We start from the raw sequence: 14,192 nt of genomic DNA on the forward strand, positions 1-14,192 counted from the left end.
TGTGTGATGTTCCTGAGAGAATACATGCGTCCATCATGCCTGAAGCAGAGCAGAGCGCTTTTGAGAAAAAATAAGATTGTTAACAAAGCTGTTTACGAGAAGCCTCCTCCTCCACCTTTCAAAAGAAGGCATTATCTTTTATGAATCTACAGCTGACTTGGTGTCAAGAGAGGAAATATTGGCAGTGTTATGCTCACATTCAGACTTATTCCAAATTTTGCCCCAAATCTCAACATTTCTGACTTATTTTCAAAATGGATTCTCACTTTGTTCCAAATATTTTCTCAAAATTTGAACATATTTTCCCCCAAAAATCTCAGACTTTATTTACTTTTTCATAATTCTGAGTCGATCAGCTGTTATCTCACACTTCCGGTATTTGCCACATGGGTGTGGTTTGTTTGTATTTAGTCCACCTGTTGTTTGCCAGTATGACACAGAGGGGGCGAGGTTTGGTCCTCCTTTAAGTTATAGTTTTATTTGAGTTATTAAACATCGTTAAAGCTGTAACTTCACGACGGACTCCTTTAATTGAACGTGTCAAAGTGACGAGCCTACCTTAGCCTCTAGCGACGGCTCATTGGGAGCTTTGTTGCTACAGACGGGGTTTTCAGCTCATTGGTGGGGGGGGGGGTTGAAGGAGATGGATGGCTTTCTAGGTTGGAGCGCTTCCCATCAAAATGTAACGATTGCTGATCTGGTGATTAGGGAGGCAAAGTAAGGGCTTATACCTTATCGTGGTGCTCATAAAAGTAGTGTTGAATTTTGTTGTGCAGGGCGCTTCTCTTGGAATATGACCCTGTCTTTATATTATTTATGAACCAGCAGAGGTCTTTGCACCGAATGAATCCCAGGAGAAAAGGGGCAGCACCATTACAGATGCACCCCATTGGTAAATGTACACTAACTCTGGGTCAGAAACACCCTCTAAATGTTAAGCTATCCAATGGAAATAAATGTATAACCTTTAAACTGCTGAAAGCTCCAGTTTTATGTCATTACTGGCCTTATAGTCTTTGAATGGCAGCTCTGCCTTCAGTTCTAGGTCTGGTGACTTCTTGATGTGACCTTTGGTTCTCAGGACTGGGTCACAGAAGTGTTTAACAGTTCAGTTTCACCAGTCCATACTCTCTCTTACTTTTAGCGACTTTTCTGTGAAGCATCCATCTGTCGCTGTCGGCGAGCTTTGACGTGCAACTCCCTTTTCCTCTTAATCTCGGTGTCGTGTTAAATAATGAAGTTGCAGTTTTGGTTTCCAGACGTCCTCTGTCCTTTTTTGGACCTCTGTCGCCTTAGGTGTTTTTTGAATTCTCACATAAAGGTGGGGAATGTGTGACCTTCTCAAAAGCTGACACACAACACATATTTTTAGTCAAATAATAAGAATAATACGTCTTATTTCTGAGCGCATTTTCCTCATTTCAAGATTCAAGATTCAAGAAGCTTTATTTATCCCGAGGGAAATTGAGGTGCAACAGTTCAATACAAAGAAGGAAGGAGAAATATAGACTCAATATAACTAAACTACTAAACATACACTAAATATACATCACATATTACTAAATATAAACTAAAATAACTAAATATAAACTAAATGTATCAACAATAAGAGCAGCTTTGCAAATATGAAATAGTGACAGTAACTACGTAGGTAATATACAACAATACGTATAGTGCAAATGGCAGTACAGTAATAAGAGAACTAATGAAACTAAGCTGAATACTAAATACTAAATAAAGTGACATGTGAATAAAGTGAAAGCAAAGTGAAATGACAGCATTGCGATGAAATAAAGTCTCACTGAGTCTCCACTGTTCCTCTAACAACCTGAGGTGGATGAGTTAAAGAGTCTGATGGACACAGGAAGAAAGGACTTCCTGTGGCGTTCTGTGGTACACCGGGGTGGAATGAGTATTGCTGAAGGTGCTTCTGTATGAGGTTTCAAAAACAAATATCAAAGGGCTACAGAGTAAAATGGTGGCAACACAATTACAAATAAAGTATGAGAATAAAACAATATTGAAAAACATATGGCAACAAATGGCTGGTTAAAGTTCTAGTGAAACGCTTTGTAAAACGATGGGTTTTTATAAGTCTCGGGTTTTGAGTTTCGTCCTGGGGGGAAGGAGGAGGTTAGCCTTTATAGAGCAGAGGTTTCTTGTGGAGGTTTGTGGGGTGGTGTTGAGCGTTCCCATGAATGCACTGATGGGTGAAAAGGGATATTTTTACAGTCTATCCTGAAGGAGACTGGGAGCCAGTGCAAAGATCTGAGGATGGGTCAGGATCCCAGCGCTGGTCTGGATGAATTGCTAGGAATGCAATTGTTGTCGAGCTCTTCAACTGTGGAAATGCTCCTTCAAAAGTACATGTAGACCTCTCTTTCAATATGCGTTGAAATGGTATTATTGGTTACCATGAGTCCTCACCGGAAGTGGTGATTGTTTGCTGTTAGCTTGCTAGCTAGTTAGCAACGTTATGGTAGCAAATGATTACACGCTGCTCAAATAACCAAGACACATGATAGGGCCCTTTTTGTTCGACACCAGCATAGTGGTACATTTAAATAATCACATGTACAACTTTTTATTTCTATACTGCTGCCGTCACCAAAGCAACCGCTAACGTAGCCAAGATGGCGGTCATTGAGGCTGAGAACAGTCCAGCGTTCCTCAACTTATCCATCATGAGACCAAAGTGCATTTTCCCATTCTTTATATTCTGATGCATTTACGCACAGGTAAGTACGCAAATTGGGGGACAGGGTCCTGTCCAAGTGCTACTACAGTGGATCTACTTGATGATTGATCAGGTTTGTGGGGTTTGGTCTTTTGTCCACCAAGCAGCACTGGAACCCACTGTCCACACAAACAGCCCTCAATCACTGCAAGGCTCCCTGGGATCAATACGTCCTCGTAACTCTGGGCCACTGACCCTGACCGCAGATCATTATGGCCCTCAGGGGATGACACACACACACACACACACACACACACACACACACACACACACACACACACACACACACACACACACACACACACACACACACACACACACACACACACACACACACACACACACACACACACACACACACACTGACAGCGCTCACTGAAACACATAGGTGAGTTTTTAACTGCCATGGCAACTCTCCCAAAAGGCTTTACATACCCTCACAGGGACACACACAGACACACACACACAGACACACAGACACACACACACACACACACACACACACACACACACACACACACACACACACACACACACACACACACACACACACACACACACACACACACACACACACTTACGCACACACACACACGCTCACACACTTTCAGCTCAGTGGTGCAAAGAGAATTGAGTGCCGGGGGGCTGACAGGTGGAGGAGAGGCAGTTTGGGAATAGAGCTGAACAGCGCAAGTGGCGAGGAGAGAGGGACTCCCTCGCTGTGAACAGTACTTCCTTTCTTTTTTAAATAGTTTGATAATCCTCATTACAGACAACATGTGGGGACCAGACATTCATTTTACACATGAATTAAGACGACTTGTGCAAAAACTGCTTCACATTTTTACAGCACATTTCCTTCCAGGTAGAAAATCACGCTAACGTCTGAGCAGCCTGAAGGTGTCATGATCCCTGTGTTGTGTTTGTTTTGAAATGTTTCCCCTCTTGTGTCATGTTTAGCTTCACTTCCTGTCTGCGTTTGCCTCCTGTGCCTGATTGAGTCATTGTGTTCACCTGCTGCCCCTGTGTTTCCCCTCCCCTCTCCAGCTGTGTGTGGTCTTGTGATTACCCCTGTGTATTTAGTCTCTGTTGCCCTTTGGTCTCTTGTTCGGTCGTCGTCTTTCCCAAGAGTCTGTTCCTTGTGGCGTGTCCTGGTCTTCCCTCCCTTGTCCTCCGTGGTCCTTTGGTTCGTCATAGTTTTCTTTGGCTGCTTTTCTGTTTTGTCGTACATTGTCTTTTTGTGTTCGTTAACAGCTTTTGTTTTTAATAAAGCTCACTTTTAGTTCAAACCCCCATACCTGCCTCCCCTTGTTTCTCTGCGTTTGGGTCCTTTACCACAACCCTGACAGAAGGAATCTTTACTAAATCTATTAGGAATCAGGAAATCTAACCAGAAAAGGGAATGTTTTCAGTCACATTTGATTGGACTACAGCTTTGGAGCATCTGAGTTTCTTCACCATGTATGACCCTTTTTGAAAAGTGAGCATTAAATGGTTTAATTAGCTCCAATATTATTACTAAAAGACCCCTTTCTGTTTCTATATCTGTGTGGCTGCAGATGATTCAGTTGCATAGTCCTGTGAGTCTATTAAGCTGTCAATTAATGCATGGAGTGGAATTTTAGTGTCTTCCAGGGAGAAACTATTCTAACTGCATTAGCGTGGATGCAGCTCTTGTGACGGCCAAAAAAGGTCAGTGAGGAACACTCGATGACCGCCATCTTGGCTACGTAACGTTCGCGGTTGCTTCGGTGACTGCATGTGGGTCTTTTTCTATATTTCATAAATGAACCTCTATACTTACAGCTAATTGTGTTGGGTTTATTGAGCAGTGTGTAATGGTTTGCCACTGGGAAATATTATATTGTTAGCTCGCAGAATGAAATAGATTTTGACCAGTAATGCTGTAAGTCATACACGAAACACGGCTCTACGTGGATGGAGTCTGGTCCTTCGTTCTGTGTGTGTTGGACTGTATGTGTTTGTTTTGCTATTCCCGTCTCGTCTCTGACCCGGCCTTAATAATGTTTGTCGTGCAGTGTTTGTGCTTCTCCCTCCATCACGTCTATATTTATGCGTCTGTCTGCCTCGTTTATATGGAGGCTGTGCTCTGTGGACACACACGTTATTACGACACCGGCAGATCCCCTCCCTTCACCCCAAAACTGGCCATGTGTGGTTTGTCATGTCAGTCAGAATACAGATCCAACAGAGGAAGAGGTTTATGATAACTGAACACTTTAAGCAGAGTACAATCAACCAAAGTGAGGTACCCACAACATTCATACTCCACTGGTTTCATTTTTGCATTCAACATTCTAATACACCCAGGGATTGATAACGGAACAACAGAAAACCCACTTGTTTGAGTCCTTGGTGAGGAAACAACCTCTCCTCTGTATGTAGCACCTATCTGACGCTAAGATAGGAACACCTAAAAAGGTTTCGCTCATTGAAAGCTCATTTCCTTGCAGGTTACTGAACGTTTGGCTGTAAGTAAGTCTCATGACAGAAGAGAAAAGGTGAAGTAAAGGAATACATCATCAGCACTAAGTAATTCAATGATGCACAACAAGTCCAACGGCCATAATCACAGAACAGTAAAACAGAAATCTAACTTAAACTGCCGCTGGGGCTCCAGAAAGCGAATCTTACGCAGGTAAATAGTGAACTTCCAGGCAAGAAGGTATTGTCTTAATTCCAATAATACGAAGAACAATGGTTTCACCGTTGGCCTCTCCTGTGGCTTCTCCTGCAGCGTTTCCTCTGTAAAAAACCTCTGCTTGTCTGCCAACTTAGTGCCCAAAACCGCCCTTCAAAATAAAAGCATAAAGAATTACTTGAATTATATTTAATAATTACACTAAATAATAGTGCATTGACCAGAAATGAAAAAGTGAGAAAATATATGTTAACCATTAAATAAGAAATCAATATGTAGCTCCAACAACGAGTGTGGCATGCACATGATAATATTACATATAATACTGAGGCTCTTCCGTGCACGGATGAAAGCCAAAGGGCTTAAGAGAACAGGATGAGGTGCCGAAAAATACATGGACAATCAAACCAGTAAAAGAACAATAAGTTTTCCCTGTTTTTGATTTTAAATGTGCTGTTACTACATCATGCCGTCATCACACAGACCTGAGAAACAGAAAATCACGCGTCCTTTTTCCTCATGCTAATGGGCAATTGTAGTTTGTGTGTGTGTGTGTGTGTGTGTGTGTGTGTGTGTGTGTGTGTGTGTGTAGGTGTTACCTTTTTTTCCCGTGCATGGAAAAAGAAAGCAAGCCTTGTATGCAGAGTGATTAAAGTCACACAAAGCCTGACATTTTTGGGGCCCTAGAACGCAGCGGTAATCACACAGAAACACACGCTAATAATTGACTAGTTGTCTCTGAGCAGCACCTTAATCAACTGGATTGATTAGACCTGTGTGTGTGTGTGTGTGTGTGTGTGTGCCTCTGATACCAATGATCATGCAGGAATCCTCCAGAGCAGCAGCGGGATCATGGGTTGCATTACTGAACACAGATATGTCAGTTCCTCATAGCATCCACACTTCCTTCATCACTTCTACTCTACGTCTTCTTTCTCTTGCTCACTCCTTTTATTATACATCCAACCATCTGCCATTTTGACACTTAAGTTTGGCAGGAAGTTCCTTGGACTGCAGCATCGTGGCAACTGTGGTGGTGTTGTTTGTCGTCTCCACAGAGGGGAAAAGCATCTGCTCATCAGTGTGCGGAAAGCGAAGGCACTTGTGCCAAAGTGTAAACAGAACCTGAGCTGAGAAAACCCACGATACACCCACAAGAAGCAGGAGAGTTCACACTTGTGTGCTTTCTTTAATTCTGTTTGTCCCAATGAAGTTATATCACTCAACACTGGAGGTCAAGGATCATTTCACAGGCAGTAAGTACAGGAATTCAAATACACAAAAACAAAGGGCCTCATTTGTCCTTTAAATAGTCTTCTCCTCATGTCTCCCACCACAAAGACCATTAACAAATGATCAGTTTATCAGGTTTGACTTTAAATAGTAATGGGTTGAGTAAATGTAATCTTTTAAACGTATTAACAACATTTCCACCCAATAAATAAGGTTATAATAACCTTATTTATTGGGTGGAAATGTTGTTAATTAATAATAATATTACATTTGCAGAACATTGAAATTAAGGGCTTGATTTTAATGAGAAGAAAACCACTTCATATGTATTTCTGAATGCCACTTAAATACTAATGTTTAAATGGAGGAAGAGAAATCAATATATGGTGGAATAACCCTGATTTGCAGTAACAGCTTTCAGGTGTGGGCATCCTCAAGTAAAACAACATTTAAAAAACATCATAAATACTACATTGAATAAAACAAGGTCAGGTCCAGAAGCTGCCACAGGAAACCATCTCGCCTGCTTCTGTTTACTAAGCGTTTTAGAATGATAACATCATTTGGTCTGATTCATTCCTCCAAAAACAACCAGTGCAACATTTGCTGCTCATTATATCAATGCTGTGTGAAGTGGAGAACGTTCTGCAGATTATTTTTGAAGTCTCCATCTGATGCAACACAGCGACAGCACAAAGCAACCCGCCCGCTGTGAGGCGGAAGGCAGGGAGACTCACGAACACATATGACTTCACTCTGAACTTGGTTTGTAACCCACTACAATTTGCTGTGGTGCCTTGCTCAAGGGGCACCACAGCAGGGCCTAGGAGGTGAACTGGGACTGAGCCACTGCTGGACACAGTAGGGTGGTGTAGTAATGAGTCTTAAAACACAGAAATGATAACTTCATCATCATAAGCAGAAGTTGTTGTTGATCAAACTCTCCTCGCTGTCTTTTTCACGGCTCTATTTTCTCTCTCCCCGTCCTCTCGTTCTTCCTCTTCTCTTTATTTCCTTCATATCTGTAATTAATCCTCTCTCGCCCCCGCTCTCATTCCCCACCAGCCTGCAATGTCGCCATCATTGTTTTCTGCTCCTACCACTTCTTTTTGAGCATCCACCGTGTGTGTGTGTGTGTGTGTGTGTGTGTGTGTGTGTGTGTGTGTGTGTGTGTGAGTGTGTGTGAGAGAGAGAGACAGCCATAGTCTTATTGTTCATATCTGCTGGTGTCTCCAATTGTTTGTTTATAGAGGCCAATGCTGAAGTGTGAATGTCTGTGTGTGTGTGTATGTGTGTGTGTGTGTGTGTGTGTGTGTGTGTGTGTGTGTACCTGTCATTCCACACCTGCTTGTCAGCAGTGGTTACTCCGTGTCGCTGGCAGCCAGATGATAATTAAAGCAAAGCTGAACGCAGGAAGACAGACAGAAGAGAGGTTGAGCGATGAAAAGGAAACAAGGGAGCTGTGAAGCAAATAAAAACACACACAGCCTTCAGAGACGCTGTGTGTGTGTGTGTGTGTGTGTGTGTGTGTGTGTGTGTGTGTGTGTGTGTGTGTGTGTGTGTGTGTGTGTGTGTGTGTGTGTGTGTGTGTGTGTGTGTGTGTGTGTGTGTGTGTGTGTGTGTGTGTGTGTGTGTGTGTGAGAGGCTAAATGCATGTGGTTATAATTTTATTTAGTGATTTTATTGGAACCATGTAATTTGTGTCCTTGGAAATATATATTTTTGGGGTATCTCATTTCTCTGCCTTTGCAAGCACACCCGATCCGCCCACCTCTCCTGGCTCCCTGCTTCCTGTTATTTCTGCTCCTGCTTCTGAACCATCTGTAGAGCTGTTGCATCACTTCACCTGCACACCGCCGACAACCTCGCTGCCTCTAATTCAAGTTGTAAGACTTCCATTGTTGAGGGGGAAACGTACTCTCCAGTTCTTCCTATACCCGTCATGCATAAAAGTCAGCGATCTAGGAGAGTGGAGACACTGGGTAAGAGCAGTCTGGATTTAAAGAGGATCAGTGTTGTAGTCAAGGCCGCTTAAATAGAGACCATGTCATGACCAAGAACATGGTGTATCCAGACGGAAACAAGACCTTAAGGGGGGGTTTAGAAGATTAACAACCACACAAGGGAATGTCCCAAGATGCATGACACACTTACAATCAAAAGTGGAACATGCAAAGCTGTGTTGTACTGGCTTTACTTCAAATGAAAAACCCCAGTGAAGATTGCCTCGTATGAATAAGTGTACCATGATAAATATTTGGTTAAAGAACTGAAAGGCTTTGCAGACGTGACATTTAGACATTTAGATTTGATTCCTGAACGCAAACAAAGACGAGCTGGGATCAACTTATCCATCTGCAGCAGGAAGTCAAACAATTCTCAGGCAACTTAGTGATGTACTTGCAGCTGTAGTGTTTGAAAGGGATCCCTGCCTCATCAAGACCTTAAAACGATCTCCAGACAAAGACTGACCCTGAGAACTACACAACTTCCAAAAGGCACGTTCTACAAACATAATACCCTCAGTTCATCAAACTGGAATTGTCTTTACTTCTGTTTTTACAGCTTGTGAAGAAGAATCCCACTTTCCTTGGTTGCTTGGTTTGTCCACGAACGTATGTGCATGACAGTCCCGTGCTCTGGGGATAAAATACTGGCCCGATTCAGTCAACACACACCTGCCTCGATTTCAAATGATTGGAGAGTAATGTGATTACTAAGCAGCTCCATGCAGGATTTACAGTAGACAAGAGAGTCAGATTTCTCCCAGTAATTGGTTTCTTGTGTCTTTGTTAAAGTTGTCAATTGATCTTGTGATTTAACTCAGCATTCGACCCGTTTCCTTTCCCGTGATCCTCTCTTTTTCTGAAGTCTTCTTTAGGGATAAGCTTTTGTTGTCGGTTGCTCAACATCAGAAGTCTTTCACATAACTTCTCCGAGTTCATTAAGTCGATGTTTCAGGTCAGAGCTCCTGCGGGTGGCACTGTATTCTGTGTCATTGTGGATATTTTGGTTTCTGTGTGCCCAGACGAACAAAAGGGATGAGCCTTTACGAACTGATTGGATCAAAGCTTGAAAAGATCTGGCGAAATGGTGGATACCTCTTTGACCTCAGAGTGGATCTTCCCCGGTTCCCTGCAGTCTCTTCCCCTCTTCCTAACATCCTCCAGTATTGTTGATCCTCCTCTGTGTTGACTCTTTGCCCTCTGCCTCTGTGCCTCAGCGATAACACATGGCAGTCAGCGATAAAGGATCACTTCTTTGCGGTTGACTGAATCGATCACACAGGCAGAGGGACACTGCTTTAAAGCATAAAGAGAAGAACACTGGGGAAGGAATTACTTCCAGCCAAAGAAGCGGCATCAAATGTGTAAGATATGTGTAATTGTTCCTGATAAAAGGTACAGCTCAATTAAACTGCTACTCACTCCGTTAGTGCCATGATTGACCCTCACCCTCAAAGACAAAATGACACCTTGATGTGATTATCCAGATGGTTTTATTGGTAAAGGTAGTCCATTGAATAAATGAGTTCCTCCTTGATTGAGATTGTTTGAGACATTTCTTTAGCAAAGCAAAATTTCATTTCTGGTTCAACCTTCAAATGTTCTGGGTGCAGTTGTGATCCGTTTTCAAAGATAAAGAGGACTTAATATTTCACTTCTATTAAGTTTTCCTTCTTTGTTCGGCGGTTCAGAGCCAACTTCCCACAAAGGCTCTGATGATGTCACTGGTGGAGAAGCTGGTGTTTGGCGGTGTCTTTGGGTGTGTCTTTCAGATGGAAACTATTTTAATAAAGACCATTGTTATCGCCGTGCGTCGATCTATCGCCTCGCTTTACGGCGGCCAGACAAAGTGTGAGAGCAGGGATCTTCCGGTGGTTGTTCACGGGGGAAAACAACAATGTCAAACACTTATTCAGGAGAACAACCCAATACTAAAAGCTCCATCCCCTGGTGTCTTCTCTAGACCCCGTACACGACAATGAATTAACACGAAACAAAGATGACGAAAGCGAAAATGCCAATTTTTAGGCTCGAAACAGTCGTCCACAAACCAATCAGTTATGTCCCTTAATGCCATGTTTTGTTAAAAAATAAGTTAGATTGAATTGATGTCACTTGAATTGACTTTAAAATGAAAAATCTGAATCAGAAATCCTTTTTTTCCCCACACCGGGTAATTTGGGGTCTTTTTTTACAGCAGAGGCATATAAAGTGAAAGGTTAAGACGTGCATATTAAATCAAAAAGAAGAAACAGGTTATTAATAAAAAACCACAATCAATAAAAACAAATAAACAATAATGACATCATCGTAAGAAAACTAAGCAGTGGTCTTTATTTTTACTAAAAGTGACCATATCAAATGATGGAAGTAGCTGTAAATTGAAACCAAAATAAATGTCAGATTGCACATGAGGGTATATTACGCAACGTTTTTACACCTGCAGGCGGTATTGCAGTCGATGTTTGATATATAAAACCTCCTCTTTATGTCTTCTCTCTGAAGCTGAGAGTGGAAGTCACCAAAGGAGGAGTTGTTATTCAAAGTGTAAAGGAACATCAGAAGGCAAAATAAGGCGGAACAGAAATTGGACCGGCTGTCGGTGGCTGATGACCACACGACGTTCCTCTGTGGCCAACTTCTCTTGGCCGACACACTTGCTGCCCGACCACACGCTGGCTCAGAACCACGGCCGTTCTGTGGCAAAGTGAACGAGTGGACTTGGAGGGAGTTTGTTGCTCGAAATGAATGGCGTAAACTGTGGCTTTCTGACCCTAAATAAGATGGTAAACCACAGCGGAAGAATCGGAGAACGCCACGTGTGATTTGTTTGATTCGTCTTAGTTGAGCTCTCTTATTCGCCAACTGTTGGAGTTTAACGAGGCGTAGAGTTTTCTGTGGAACAACCTCAGAGAAAAGTCACTTCACGCGGTCGCTCTGATCTGCAGTTGGAGAGAAACACAACAGAAAGTGTTAGGGTTGAATAAGTAGCAGCACAGAACAAACCTGAGGGGAGGGGGATGTCTCGGTCCAGATGGAGGATATTGACCCTGTTTCGATCCATCGTGCACACACAACTTCAAAGGCTTTGTGCGTTGGTTTAACTCACATTTACTCGTCCTTATGTATACAGTGCACACTCACCCAGGCCCACACATCAGGCGTGAGGGAAGGCAGATTTGAATTCCTGTGTTTGATTCACGCCTGTGCTCTTTACATGACATCAACGATCAAATGAAACCCGACTTCTGGAACACTTCTGTCAGCCAAATGTCTTCTGTTTTACCTCTCCGTGCACTCGTGGTTGTCCGTCTTCTTGAACCTCTGATTGTTGGATCCTCTTTTCATTTCTTGCTCAGCCTGTTTTATCTCCTCTCTGTATTCTCTGGCAAATTACACAATATTTGTATTGGCAGCTCGGCCAAATCACATGTGCTGTTGTACCTCTCTGCTCTGGACTGTGCACTCATCTTCTTCTTCTTTTATTGCTATTGAAGAATATTGAGGGTTCACGGATTAAACGATGAACACATGGAGGCAGGAGTTCAAGATCAGATGTTTTATTGTATTTGTTGATTGTTGTTTGTCCTAATTGTTGTCTGGAAAGCACAACACATCTTAGTTAGTTCCACCATCATACCCACACTTCAAATGATATTCAAGCAAAGGAGTAAAGTACCCAAATGCAACAGAAGCAGTACAGGAAGTAGGGAGATACACTACTCGAGCTGCTGTGAGAATACAATACTGATTATTGACTCAAGAGTTGCGTGAGGCCAGCCACAGGTGAGCTGCCGTTATAGATCAGCTCCACCCATAGCAGGTAGAGGGAGGTTGGAGTGGGAGACGGATCCACAGTTATTCTTCTTCCTTTTCTTCATCTTCTCCTTCTTTCACTTCAGATTGTTGGTTCCTTTCTCGTATGTCTTGCTCGACCTGTCTTCTCCCCACCTTTTCAAAACCCTTTACATGTATTTCTTCTCTCTCTCTCTCTCTCGCCCTCTCTCTCTCTCTCTCTCTCTCTCTCTCTCTCTCTCTCTCTCTCTCTCTCCTGTCATTCTCTGCCAGATTCAACAATACTGAATTGGCAGCAGCAGCCACGTTCACATCTTCTGGCAAGGGGTGCGCTGTTTTTATCAGACACTCTTTTTCTTCTCCTCCTTCTTTTAACCGCAGATTGTTTGCTTTTGATTTCTTGCTCAGCCTGTCTGTTTTCATACCCTTTACATCTCAGCATCTTCTCGCAGATTCAACCATATTTTATTGGCAGCTCAGTCAAATTCACTCTTGTTGTTGTTGTTGTTGTTGTTGTTGTTGTTGTTCTTCTTCTTCTTCTTCTTCAACCCCAGGAGTGCAGTAACACAGGTTTGCAGCTGGTCTAAAAGCGCTTGTTTGTAGAAGGAACATTGCACATAAAAAATGGGCGCACACACACACACACACACACACACACACACACACACACACACACACACACACACACACACACACACACACACACACACACACACACACACACACACACACACACACACACACACACACACTCCCAGGTTTCCCTAGGTACAAGTGTGGCTTGCTATGGCTCGGTGGATCCAGCTTTCATAAGGTTTCAGACCTAAAGGAGTAGGAGAGTTTCTGTCGCCCTTTGAGCTTTCGAAGGATGGTAAATAGCGCTGTTAGCTTTGTGCGCTCTCCTGCTGTAATTGCTGTCACACTTCTCTCAGTCATTTTAGTTTTTTCCCCTCTTTGTTGCTCTACTCGTTATTCCTGTTCATTAAAAACTATTTCAGCCGAATGTGTTGAGGGAGATTTTTGGTAACAGATTCCTGCTATAATTAACAAACACATCCCTGTGTGTCGCGTTGAAAGGAGTAGAACCGCTGCTCCTTCGCGTTGAAAGGAGCCAGTTGGGCTGGTTCAGGGCACCTAGTGAGGATGCCACCTGGGCGCCTCCTAGGGAGGTGTTCCAGGCACGTCCGGCTGGGAAGAGACCGAGGGGTAGACGTAGGACCAGGTGGAGGGATTATATCTCTTCGCTGGCCTGGGAGCGCCTTGGAATCCCCCAGTCAGAGCTGGTTGATCTGGCCAGGGAAAGAGAAGTTTGGGGCTCTCTGCTGGAGCTGTTACCTCCGTGACCCTGACGGAAAAGCGGGAGAAGATGGATGGATGGATCACTGTGTGTTTATAACCAAAGTTAAAACCTGTTCCCGCAGTTTTAGAAATGATAGGCCTTCTCAAACAGGACACCGGAGTTCATTTGACCACCAAACAATGGACAGTTCAATATCTCATATGTAGAACATAAGATGCTGCATCGCACGGTGTTCTCTTACTCTTTTCCTATATTTTTATTTGGTGTAACATCTCAATGTTTGCCGTACATATTCTGCATTGTTTTAATTGCAAACCCTGCACAGGGATTCAAGCCTTTGTAGACCGTTTACATGCACACAAACCTATAGAACACACTACAGGAAAGATATCGCTTTTCCACTGACGCATGTTTGTGTTCCTCAATATGAACGTCTGTAATAACCGCTCACATGTGTCG

The 14,192-nt window shown here is 43.1% G+C and overlaps 1 protein-coding gene across 1 annotated transcript in view; it reads left to right on the top strand.

Annotated features, from left to right (window-relative positions):
- LOC134862710 (voltage-dependent T-type calcium channel subunit alpha-1I-like) overlaps positions 1–14,192 on the top strand; it is a 225,623-nt gene that overhangs the window by 7,318 nt on the left and 204,113 nt on the right.

This window comes from Eleginops maclovinus, chromosome 4 (assembly GCF_036324505.1).
Source record: "Eleginops maclovinus isolate JMC-PN-2008 ecotype Puerto Natales chromosome 4, JC_Emac_rtc_rv5, whole genome shotgun sequence".
Taxonomy (NCBI): domain Eukaryota; kingdom Metazoa; phylum Chordata; class Actinopteri; order Perciformes; family Eleginopidae; genus Eleginops; species Eleginops maclovinus.